Source organism: Coenobita brevimanus, chromosome 48 (assembly GCF_032717465.1).
Source record: "Coenobita brevimanus isolate Jiangsu-jjx chromosome 48, ASM3271746v2, whole genome shotgun sequence".
Lineage (NCBI taxonomy): Eukaryota > Metazoa > Arthropoda > Malacostraca > Decapoda > Coenobitidae > Coenobita > Coenobita brevimanus.
This window is the reverse complement of record NC_137001.1, coordinates 17,619,974-17,632,335: the sequence shown is the minus strand read 5'-3', so window position 1 is coordinate 17,632,335 and position 12,362 is coordinate 17,619,974. Positions and strand designations below refer to the sequence as shown.

General features: G+C 45.9%; 1 non-coding gene across 1 annotated transcript; it reads right to left on the bottom strand.

Moving 5' to 3' along the window:
* Positions 1 to 6,471: 6,471 nt before the first annotated feature.
* LOC145399360 (5S ribosomal RNA) lies at positions 6,472 to 6,590 on the bottom strand. Its single transcript, XR_013897276.1, has one exon. It is a non-coding gene; the product is annotated as a 5S ribosomal RNA (ribosomal RNA).
* Positions 6,591 to 12,362: the final 5,772 nt, after the last annotated feature.

Below are 12,362 nucleotides of genomic sequence, written 5' to 3'. Positions count from 1 at the left end.
GGGAAGAGGGGGCAGGAGGTTGTGTAAGTGACTCTTCCAACACGAGGCCACGGGGTGCTTGCTTTAAGTCATCGACGTGGACCCATCTGGTGTCCCTAGTGGACAGGTCCTGGAGGTGAAATTTGTTGCCTTGTCGAGTGAGGACGAGGTGGGGCTGTAAATTTGTCATCCAACTTAGAGGAACGCGTATGGGAATGAGCAAAGACAAGATCGCCTACACTGATAGTGATAGGAGAGGCGGATTTATGTTGGCGCTGCAGCATGTCCTCTTGAGAGGAAACCAAAATGGATTGGACATACTGGTGGATTGTCTGGAAGTTGGCCAATTTTAGTTTAACATAATCATCCATGTTGTAGATGGGTTCTGGCTTTGAGGATAAGAGAGAGAGTATGGGAGGTCCTTCTCAAAGCCAAAGAGGACGAAGAAGGGAGATTCAGCAATGGATGCATTGATGGAACTATTGATGGAGGATGCCACTTGGGGAATCCAGTCATCCCAGGACGAACTATGGGAGCCTAGATGTCTGAGGCACTCTAAGATTTTTCGGTTGTGGCGTTCGACAAGGCCATTGGAAGCCGGATGGTTAGGCACGACATTGCACTTACTGATATGAAAGCGGCGACAGATCTCATCTAGAAGGCTATTGTTGAACTCTGTATCGTTGTCAGTAAGAATGGTATGAGGGGTACTGAACGGGCAAATTACGTGATCTACAAAGGCACGTGCAACGCTCTTCGCGGTCTTGTCGAAGAGGGGTACGAGGACACAGTAGCGGGAGAAGTGGTCGACCGCTACGAACAAGTACTCAGCGCCAGATTCTGTGAGAGGTAGTTTTAAGAGATCGATTGAGACAGTTTCCCATGGTCGTGATGGGATTGGGTATTGTAAGAGAGGTGCTGGTAAGACGGTTGATCCTTTGTGGCGGTGGCAGGAGAGGCAAGAGTCACAGTGGGCATGGATATCGCGGCGCATGGTGGGCCAATAGTATTTGAGACGTGCTTGGCGCAAGCATCGGTCTTTACCTGGATGGGAAGCTTGAGGAGTATTATGAACAATATGAAGAACCTTTGGTATCAGGGCAGTGGGGACAACAAGTTGGCGTACTTCGCGATTGGGCATATCTTTGCCTGTTAGCAGTGTTTTCCTGTACAAGAGATCATCATCTAGCATGAACTCATCTAGTGATACTGGCAGAGTAGGTAAGGTCGAGGCATCGCCAGATTCTAGGAAATAAATGACTTTGGACCACATGGGGTCTTGGCGCTGAAAGTTTCGAACAACTTCTGACGTTAGTGTAGTGTTTGCAGTTACTTCAGGCTGCAGTGATGTTATAGCTGCTGCTATGTGACGTGAGAGTGCGTCTGCGACTACATTCAACTTGCCTGGTACATATTGAAAAGTGGGATTAAAATCCTGGATGATGACAGACCATCTAGCTAACCTACCTGTTAGGTTGCGGTTCTTGAACAAATCACATAGTGGAAGGTGGTCTGTTTGGATATGCACTGGATAACCATAGACTATATCTCTGAAATGTTTCAAGGACCAGATTACCGCTAGCGCTTCGAGATCTGTGACACTGTAGTTACGTTCAGCGGTTGTAAGGGTGCGACTAGCATACGCTATTACGCGCTTCCTTGATGCTTCATCGAGTTGCATCAAAACAGCACCAAGTCCAGTGCCTGAGGCATCTGTGCAGAGAAGGAAGGGTGTGGTATAATCAGGGAACGCTAGAACAGGGGCATTAACAAGAGCTGTCTTTAGCTTTTGGAAAGCCTGCGACAGGTCACTAGTCAAAACAAAGGGCACATTCTGCTTGAGTAAGTGGGTCAGAGGAGCGGCGATCTTTGCATAATCCCGGATGAAGCGACGATAATAGCCACTGAGGCCCAGGAAACTTCGTACAGCTTCGGTAGTGGTAGGTTCTGGGAAGTTAATGATCGCCTTAGTTTTATCCTCATTAGTATGAATGCCTTGTGCATCTACGACATGGCCTAGGAATTTGATTTTCTTTCGCAGGAAGTCACATTTACTGAGATTGATTTTCAGGCCTGCGAGCTGGAGGCGTTCAAAGACTTGCTGGAGTTTGGTAAAATGATTTACTCACAACAATGATATCATCTAGGTAAGCAAAAAGAGAGTGTCCCATCATACCGCTGAAGACTGAATGGATAAGTCGCATGAACACGGAAGGAGCATTTCTCAGACCAAAAGGGAGTCTCTTAAACTGAAAATGTCCGGAAGGGGTGCTAAAGGCTGTAACTGGGCGAGAGGATTCTTCCATTTCGACCTGCCAGTACCTGCTGAGGAGGTCTAAAGATGAAAAGACTACGTTATTTTCACCAAGGGATTCTAGCAAATCAGTGAGGACAGGTAACGGGAAACGGTCTGGAACGGTGACAGAATTGACCTTATGATAGTCGACTACTGGTCTAAAGTTGCCGTCCTTCTTTGGTACTAAGAAAAGTGGGCTATTCCATGGACTGACGGAGGGTTCAATAATGTCCTGGTCTAACATGTTCTGTACCATTTGATCTGTCTGCTTTCTCTGGCTGTGAGGAAATCGATACGCTGGTATGTAAATCGGCTGAGTTCCTGGTAGTAGTTCAATCGTATGTTTGACAAGGTCTGTTCTACCCATCGGTTCCCCGGGTAAGGCAACCACGTTTCTGTACGAGGTCAGAAGGTCGAGGAGTTGAGGCGTATTTTCTGGGAAATCTGTGCAAGTGAGATGTGAGAGCATATCGGGTGAATATGTCGGCGCAGATCCCGTAGAGTTAATAGTACATACACCGATTGGCGTATCATCAGTCTGAGTAGTAGGAATTGAGGAATCCTGGCACACCTTTACGGCCGCTGGGTATACTAGGAAGTCTCCAATCTTTACACCACTTTTAAGTTTTAGTGGAGCATTTGTGACATTGAGCAAGTACAGGTAGCATAAACTGTCCTCTAAGACTGTACACCATGCTGACTCATAAGTCAAGCCATTCACACAACACGTCTCAGGTAGGGTTAGTACATCCACTCCTTCTTTCGCACCGGCAACACAAACAGAGACTTTGGTGAACTCATGCGGTAACAAAATAGTGCACGTATTCGTTACTGCACGGTTCGTCTCTGCGTGTTGGAGAAGATCATTCAGACTGTGTGAGGTAGGTAACTGAGACATGTCTGAGTCAGCGATAGTGTTGTCGGGAGAGGAGGTAAGAGCCATGTTCGAGGGCTGAGATGATGTATCGGGAGACATTGAGGAATTTATGTCCTTGCTCGCAGTCAGTAAGGGAATGATCTCTGTATTCTCAGATGATGATAGTGGTGGTTTGGGCTGGGTTGGACTTTTTGGTAGTGATAGGGACAGAGGTAAATGAAGGACTGAGTTGATCATAAGAACAGGATGGGGACATTCCATAGTGTAAACCGGGAATCCAGAAATGTCTGTACTACCACAAGCAGGTAATAATGCAATGGAGTGTTGTGCCATGGTGGAGAAACCAATAAAGGCATCTGCAGGATACTGCAAGTCATTAGTGACATGAAATTCAATGGGGATAGGGGGCAAATCTCTGTGGAGTTTGACTTCAAGGGTGACTCTTCCCTTAACCTTAAACTCTGAGCCTTCGACACCACACAGGCGAATGTCTGGTGGTTCTAGGAAACTGATGTGGTTGTGATGTCGATGAATAATTTGTAAGGAATTTTCGGAGATGAGATTTACTATAGATCCTGTGTCCAAGAAGAATGACGTTGGTATGTCATGACTGCTGCCAAGAATTACTAAACCCGAGGATGTTATGGGACCTACATGGCGGATGGGGAGTTGGGTGTCTGGTTCTAAGTGATATTGGTCCGATACGGGCGCGGCGCTTCCCCCGACTGTTGGCGGTTGAGGTAACGACATTCCTCTGTGGTGTGAGTCGTGCTCGATTTGTGGTATTTGCAGTGTGGACAACGTGAGCGGGAAGGCGTACACTGTCTGGTTTGGGAGTGAGGACGTCTGTATGTACGGATGCTCTATGCTCTATGTCCAGGATGACCACAGTACCAGCAAAGAATCGAAGATTGTCTGTTCCGTCGGGCGCTAGATTGATCACGACCTGCGGTAGGAGAACGATGTGTGGCAGGTCTGCCGTGTGTGGTGGGACGAGAGCGAGATTGGTCTGGGGTAGTGGAGATGTGACAGACTGAGGAGGCCAAGGGTTGGGTGGTGCCCTGACACGTGTAGTTCGAACCTGTTCTTTCATGAATGGCTTTAGTGACCTGAATAATTTTATCCCCTGGATTGAAACCGATTTCCAAGGCTAGCTCTCGCTGTTTAGGAGTAAGCCAGTGAAGGAATCTCAGGTAACCAATTAAGTCAGGAAAGTTGGTGAGTGAAAGCATTGGAACGCCATTCTTGTCTTCTAACCATTTCTTGCCTACCGGTAATTGGAGCATCTCGCTACTAGTTGCTTTCATGGCGGCGGCAGCTTCACGGAGCTTGGCATATTGTGCTGGGACGCGCAAGTCCTCATCTAGTTGGTTTAGGAGATTAATGAATCCCATGAGAGACGCGGTATTTGAATGCTGGCAACAAAGGCTGATGAGTTCCGTACGAAAATCAGCAAAGGTACGAATGCTATCGAAATGTCCTGCACGGATCGCGGATCCGATGTCCGATTTACCGTGGTGCAAGCGACCGAGGAGGTAAGCTACTTTGAGCGATTCATCGGTTATTTGTCTATTGTGTATTTCTGTTTCGACTTCTCTGAGGAAATCATAGACAGACCAAGTTGGGTCCTGGCCGGTAAATTTGGGATGATTGGCATCGTCGAGATAGATAGACTGTGGAGGGTTGGCCATGGCTGGAAGTGCAGAAGTGGCGGCAGGAGAGGTGTGGGAGAGAGAGAAGGTAGTGGCAGTTAAGGGCGAGCAAGACGGGGTATGAAGGGAGGCAGGAGAGGGAACGACAGGGGAAGGAGTAGAGGAAGAAGAAGGGAGAGTAGAGGCAGGAGGAGAGGAGGAGGTATCTGGATTTATGAGTGTACGATGGGTAGTAAGTGATTCTGCGGGAAGTGAAACGGGAGGCTCAGGTACAGGGCGGTGGTACTCTTTGCCACTTCGTAAATGAGTGATTGTGTTAGAGTCGGCAGACAGGGTATGATCAGGTGATGTTTCCGTGTCGAGAGGGCTGGTGTTAAGCGGTTGACGTGGAAAGTATGGCATTTAATGCGGCAATGGAAGATGAAAGGATGAAGATGGATACGTAGGTGGAAATGTATAATATAACAATGAGAGAATGGAATACACGAGTAGGCGTGAAAATGAATGAAGGTGTGGGCATGGAAGGTTTAAATAAAATGCGAAGGATGAGATGGAGTATAAATAATGAAGGTGAAGATGAAAACAGGGTAATGGAAATGAGATGGAATATTTACAATAACCAATCTGTAGAGAAAATCGAGGATAATCTCTATAGAAAGGAAAGAAATACTATAGTTACACAGTAGAGATGGGAGTGTTGAGTTGTATGACGTGCAGGGGTGGCTGGGCATAGCTGGGCTGGGGCGGGGCGAGGCGGGGCGGCGGTGGCGGTGGAGAGACAGCTGAGCGGAGAGGAGAAGAGACGCTGTGATGAATCACCGGCAGGGAGTGGCGGTCTTAGGAGGCTCCGTAATGCAGACCAGATGTGGCGGCGGCGGCGGAGGCTGGTGGTGGGTGGGGAGGGCAGATGTTGGTGCAAGGCAGGTGTAGAGCTGTTGAGTTGCAAATGCAGAGAATGGTGGTGGGCAGGCAGTGGGCAGACAGTGATAAGTGGCACCGTGGGGGCAGGAGTTATGATGAGTTCGGAACAGGTGCTGGGAACAGGTGCAACAGGTGCGTAGGTCGGCGACGGTGACACGTGCGGCCAGGAACAAGGCGTATGGGTGCGGTTGTTTGAGAGGTGAGCACTGGTGAGAAAAATTGTACACTCGGAAAGCACAGCCAGGTATTACACCACTAGAGGCACTGAGGAGGGGGCGAGGCTGGCAGATGCGAGACGTCGTGTATCTTGTGATGTCACTAAAAGGCGGTGGAGGCAGTCAGAATCTGATGGTTCGAAACACCCCTGCTACCAAATGTAACTTGCAATACTTTGGTGATAGAAACTCCGTGTACAAACAGCTAGATAAGGAGTTTATTACAAGCTCACAGCAAAATAGTCTGCCCGTCTTGGCTGTCTGCTATCAACTGATGCAATAACGCCGTCTTCAGGCGTGGGAAAGCGTGCTGACCTAGCAAGTTTAGTGGGGGCATGTATGCATTGGGGGGGGGACATATATACATCGGGGGTAGACATATTGTGGAGGGGGTACATATATGTATATATATCATTCATTCATTCATTGCCAGACGCCATGTATCCCACACGGGGTGGCCAAGGGCTTAGAGTTAATTGTTTTACAGGGAGGGACACTAATCCTCCACCAACCCCACTTGACACGTAGGGATGCCAACAGCATCTGGTGTTCCCAGGCGGTCACCCATCCAAGTACTAACCAGACCCAACGTTGCTTAACTTCGCTGATCAGACGGGAAGCGGTGTACTCAACGTGGTATGGCCGTTGGCATATATATGATATACATATATTTGTATTTATATATGTATGTATGTATCAGAGGTAGACTACGAGATAATGCTGATTTTATGTGTACAGCGTGTCGGGGAGAGCTGGTGGAGATTGTCAGGCGTGAAAAGATTGAACTTGCTGGTGAGTCTCTTGAGTGTGTGGAGGAGTTTCTTTATTTGGGAGACATGTTGTGTGCTGGAGGTGGAGCTGGAGCTGGCTCTGTGGGTAGGGTGAGAAGTGGTTGGAAGAAGTTCAGGAAGCTCTTGCCCCTTCTGACGTTAAGAGGGCTCTCCCTACGAGCTAAGGGGTTTTTGTATGCATCATCTGTTAGGAGTGTAATGCTGTATGGCAGTGAGACCTGGGCAGTAAAGCAGGAGGATATTCGCCAGCTCAGACGTACAGAAATGGCAATGATTAGGTGGATGTGTAGTGAGTCCCTGTGTGTAAGGTCCGGGGGGGGGCTGGGTTTACGATGGAAGAGTCGAGAGGTAGGGTGGGACTGCTGTGTATTGGTGTTGTGATGAGGAGAGGTAGATTGAGATGGTTTGGACATGTGGAGAGGATGGGGGATGATAATTGGGTGCAGAAAGTGAGAAGTGTTAATATTGGGGATGGGGTTGTGAGGGGTAGACCGAGAAAGACATGGGACGAGGTCATTAAGTGTGACCTCAGGGTTAAGGGACTGAACGGGGAGGCTGCAACGGATTGTGCAGCGTGGAGAGCCGCCATTAGGTGACCAAGGCCAACACTTTCAGAAGCATGTTGGAGCCTTTTAAAGTGAAACAAAATGAAATTATATATATATATATATATATATATATATATATATATACACATACAGTGAGTCCTCGAGATACGAAAGGGATAAGAACCATAAAAACTTTTGTAATCCGAAATTTTATATTTCGGAACGATTTTCCCAATTGAAATATACATATAAAGGGGGGGATGTATTCCAGGACCCCATTGGACCCCCCACTTAAACTCTACCCCTCCTATTTAGAAGTATGCAATACACGTATTCAGTACTATACCATTGTACAGACATAAAAAAATAAAACATACAACTAATAGGAGCATTCGCACGAAGAGGAAAATCTGCCAGACACCACCAGAAACCATGTCTCGTTTTCGTTTCAGCAGGCTAAGGGAGTCTTAGTTAAATTTCTGTGTTATTTTTCTGATCGATAATTACGATATTGGTTAAGCAAATAGCTTTAAAAAATGTAAATAACTCATGCTATTTGACCCAAAGTATTGCCGATAAAATAATATATTTGTATATTCTTCCCTAAGAAAATTAGTACAATATTTGCCAAAAAGACGGTTTTTGGATAGTAAGAAGTAAAAAAGGCCTATGAATATTGACATTTGTATATAATCTTGTACAAAAAATGGCACATATGGTCTATCTATAGTTTAATATTTATTAGGCTCTAAAGTTTGAGGGCGTACCGAAGCTTAGTGCTGCCAGACGTATGAAGTAGGCACATGTGATGAGCAGATTAGCCAGTGAAGACAGACGGCTGTTTCCATTTCCTCGGAAAACTTGTTTTACCGGAGGCATCATATAAATATCGACATGTTTTTTTTAAGTGAATTGAGTTTTATTCTTACTCATAGGGAGTTTAATTTGTTAGTATAAATTATAACTATCTATCTATCGCCAGATGCCACAATCCCGCAAGGGGTGGCCACTTGACTTTGAGTTATTTGTTTTATGGGGAGGGGCACTAATCCTCCACCAACCCACTTGTTGACACGTAGGGAGCACGAGTGGTTTGGTTATATGGTTACCACCCAGCGTAGTAAATGGTTTCTTGGCTTACAGGAAACCATTTGGTTTGTCACTCAATGTAAAGCCACCTGTAAAGGAAAGAAAAGCAATAAGAAGTGACAGGAAAGAAGGGAGAAATATGAAGAGAGGAGGGCAGACACAGAAAAAGAATGATAAAGGCTAAGGAAGAAGTAGGCAGCATAACTAATTTCTGTTATTGGATAAAGATATACATATATATTTCTCTGCATGTATAAACCAGGCTGCAACTGCTGTGGAATATTTTTTTATAATTACTTTTGTTCATGCTGCATTGACACTCTATCTATCTATCTATTGCCAGACGCCTCAATCCCGTTTGGGGTGGCCACAAACAAATCGCCTCCAAGTCGCCCTGTCCCCCGCCATTTCACTCCCCTGCTCCCAACTCACACCCCCCTCTCTCATATACCTCTCCACCCCATCTCTCCACCTCATCCTCGGCCTCCCCCTACCTCTTTCCCCCTCCACCTCACTCACATACACTCTCTTCGTCAGTCTTTGACCCTCCATCCTCTCCACATGGCCAAACCACCTCAGTGTGTTCCTCATAACGCTTCCTATCACATCCACATCAACACCACAACGCTCCTTTATAACCTCATTCGTCAGCCTGTCTCTCCATGTGACTCCACAGGCTCCTCTTAAATAACTCATTTCCACGGCTCTCACTCTTGACTTGTGTCCTTCCAACAACGTCCAAGCTTCACTTCCGTACGTTAGAGTTGGTATCACAATACTGTCATGTAGTAACTTTTTCACTTCCATGCTCACTTCCCTGTTTTCTTATCACTGCTTTCAAAGAACCAGCAACCTTTCTTCCCTGCTGTACCCTTTCAAGCACTTCACCCTCCAAACCTCCATCCTTACTCATCACACTACCCAAGTACTTAAACGTACTCACATTTTCCAATTCCTCACCATCCAACCTCACTGTACATTCACTGACTTCACCTCTCTCAAAGACCATCACTTTACTCTTCCCTACATTCACCTTTAGATTCCGTTTCTTACACACTCTCTCAAACTCATCCACCAAGCCTTGCAGCTCCCCTTCGTCTTCACTCAACAACACAGTATCATCTGCAAACAGCAGTACAGGGAGTTTCCAAACACTATCCTCTCTCACCAGGGCCACCCCAACATCCACTACCCTACCTTGTACCTCTTTTATTACCCCATCCATGTACAGATTGAACAACCATGGAGACATGACACATCCCTGTTTCAAACCAACTTTCAAAGAGAAAAATTCACTTAGTTCACCATCCACACGCACTGCAGCCTTCGCACCATCGTACATACTCTTCACAGCATTCAACAACTTCCCACCTATTCCATATATTCTTAACACTTTCCACAATCCTAGTCTATCCACCCTGTCATATGCTTTCTCCAAATCCATGAACGCTGCATACAACTTCTTTCCCTTCTCTAGAAGCTTTTCCACTAAAGATCTGAGAATGAATATCTGATCTACACAACCTCTACCCTTCCTAAAGCCTCCCTGTTCTTCTCCAACTAATTTCTCTGCTCTTTCTCTAACTCTGTCAATAAGTATCCTACCATACACTTTTCCAATTATACTAAGAAGACAAATGCCCATATGATTACCACACACTTCTTTTTCCCCTTTTCCTTTGTACAAGGGAATAATTATACCTGACTTCCAATCCTCCGGGACTCTACCTTCCTCCCAGGCCAATCTGCACATCTTCCACATCCATTCTACTACTATCTCTCCCCCATGCTTCAGCATTTCACCACACACTCCATCAATTCCTGGAGCTTTCCCTGATTTAACTTTCTTCATTGCTTCCACAACTTCTATCCTACTGATTTCTTCCTGTCTTCTCACCTCCCTCCTTCTTCCAGCCATTCCCCAGCCACATATACTCGCATTACTTCCATCCTCCACGATCAACAATTCCTTAAAGTGTTCTCTCCATCTGCTCACTTTTTCTCCCTTCTCCACTAGTAATCTACCATTTTTATCTTTCACTCCCCTGCTAACTTCACTTCCACCCTGTCTTACTCTTTTCACCTCTTTCCAGAACATTTTCTTACAGTCCCTCCACTTTACACTCAAATTCCTTCCAAATTCCTCATCCACTCTCTTCTTACTCTCTCTTACTAATCTTTTCACCTCTCTCTTTCTTTCTACATATAACTCTCTCTTCCGCCTCTCAACTTCTTCCATGCCCCTATTTCTCATCCATTCATTGTATGCTTTCTTCTTTTGTGCCACAGCCCGTTTCACCTCTTCAGTCCACCACGCTGTTCCTTGCACCCCCCTCCGTCTTCTCTTCCTTCCACACACCACATCACATGCTGCACATATTTCTTCTGTAAATATTCTACACACACCTGACACAATACTGTTTAAAATAGAAGAAATAGAATATTTATGTATTTTTACAACAAGTAAGATGCATGAAAAAGGAGATTCAATTATTGCCTGACATGTGATTTTTTTCCCTTCTTAAAAATTTAAATTTTGGTGACATCTGGCATTTCTCCAGGCACACGAACGCTCCTATTACTGTAGTTTTAGTAGATTGTACAGTTAAATATAAACCTGTGCTGCAGCTGGAGATTCGCGTTGTTGATATGGTGCTAAATCACATGGTTGGACTCTATTGCTCCTCTGGTACTTCCTCGACTGGTGCAGATGTTTCTGAAGCTGTTGATGGTCCAATTTCCTTTCCAGAGTCAGAGTACGGTGCTATTTCTTCTTGGCAGCTGGTTCCCTGGATGCTGGAGATGATGCAGGGCGCTTTGGAGGCATGGCGAAAATATGAAAAGGTAAAGAACGGCGAAAAACAGCATAACGTACAGTGAACCTGAGAGGAGAGAACTGCTGTGACTCGACTGAGAAGCGTGCAAAAATGTGTTTACCGAAGAGGGGTTAGTTTGTTTTCTCGCCGCAAGCAAGCGCGGCACTGTGCAGTGAGTCCATTTTGAATTTTTCGTATTTCCTCATATTGTTCTTTGTACCACCAAGACAGATACTTTTGTATTGTGGAATTTGTCCTACATTTATTGCTTTCGTAACATCGGAAATTCGTACTTCGAGTTTTCATATTTCAAGGACTCACTGCATATATATATATATATATATATATATATATATATATATATACATACACACACACACACACACACATACAGCAATCCCTCTAATATCCGAATGCCCAATATCCAAACATCCCCACTAACCGGATATAATCGTCCCGGGATCCAATATTCCCAAAATGGTCCAAAAACCACACACACACAAAAAAAAAAAAAAATTTTCCTGCCCGTAATTTGAACTTGGCACGCGGGGCGCGGGACAGCTATGTTGTGGCGCGTCATTCCCATGACATCCAATAGAGCGCCCCTCCATCCTCCCCACTTTCCACCTGTCTCTCGTCGCGAGTGAATGCTCATCGTCATGGCTGCCCACATGCTCGCTTTTGTGGTGGTGCCGTAACTGCTGCAGGCACTCCTGCTGCTCTCGTGCCTCTTATTAGTGTGTGTGATGATGGCCCCACCACCTGAGAAGAGGAAGAGAGTGGTGTTGACTCTGGAGAAGAAACGGGAGATATTGGAGGAAGTAGATGCGGGATGTCTTCTTCCCGCATCCTCCGCGAGTTTAACCTGGCCCGATCTACTTTGTTTGATATCAAGAGATCCCGAGAAAAACTCATGCAGTACATGGCTGACTTCTCGTCGAGAAGCAAACGCAACGTGGAGAGGAAGGTGATGTTTACTCCCAAGTTTGCTGAAGTCGACCGCTCCATGTTGATTTGGTATCAACAGCAACGTGCTGCTGCTGTGATGGTACGTGGTACAGAGCTCAAGGCTGCTGCTGAGAAGTTTGCCAGGCTTCACGACACCCTAGACTTCAAGGTATCCAAGGGTTGGCTCTTCACGTTCAAGTTACGACATGGCCTTACCAACTGTAAAGCTC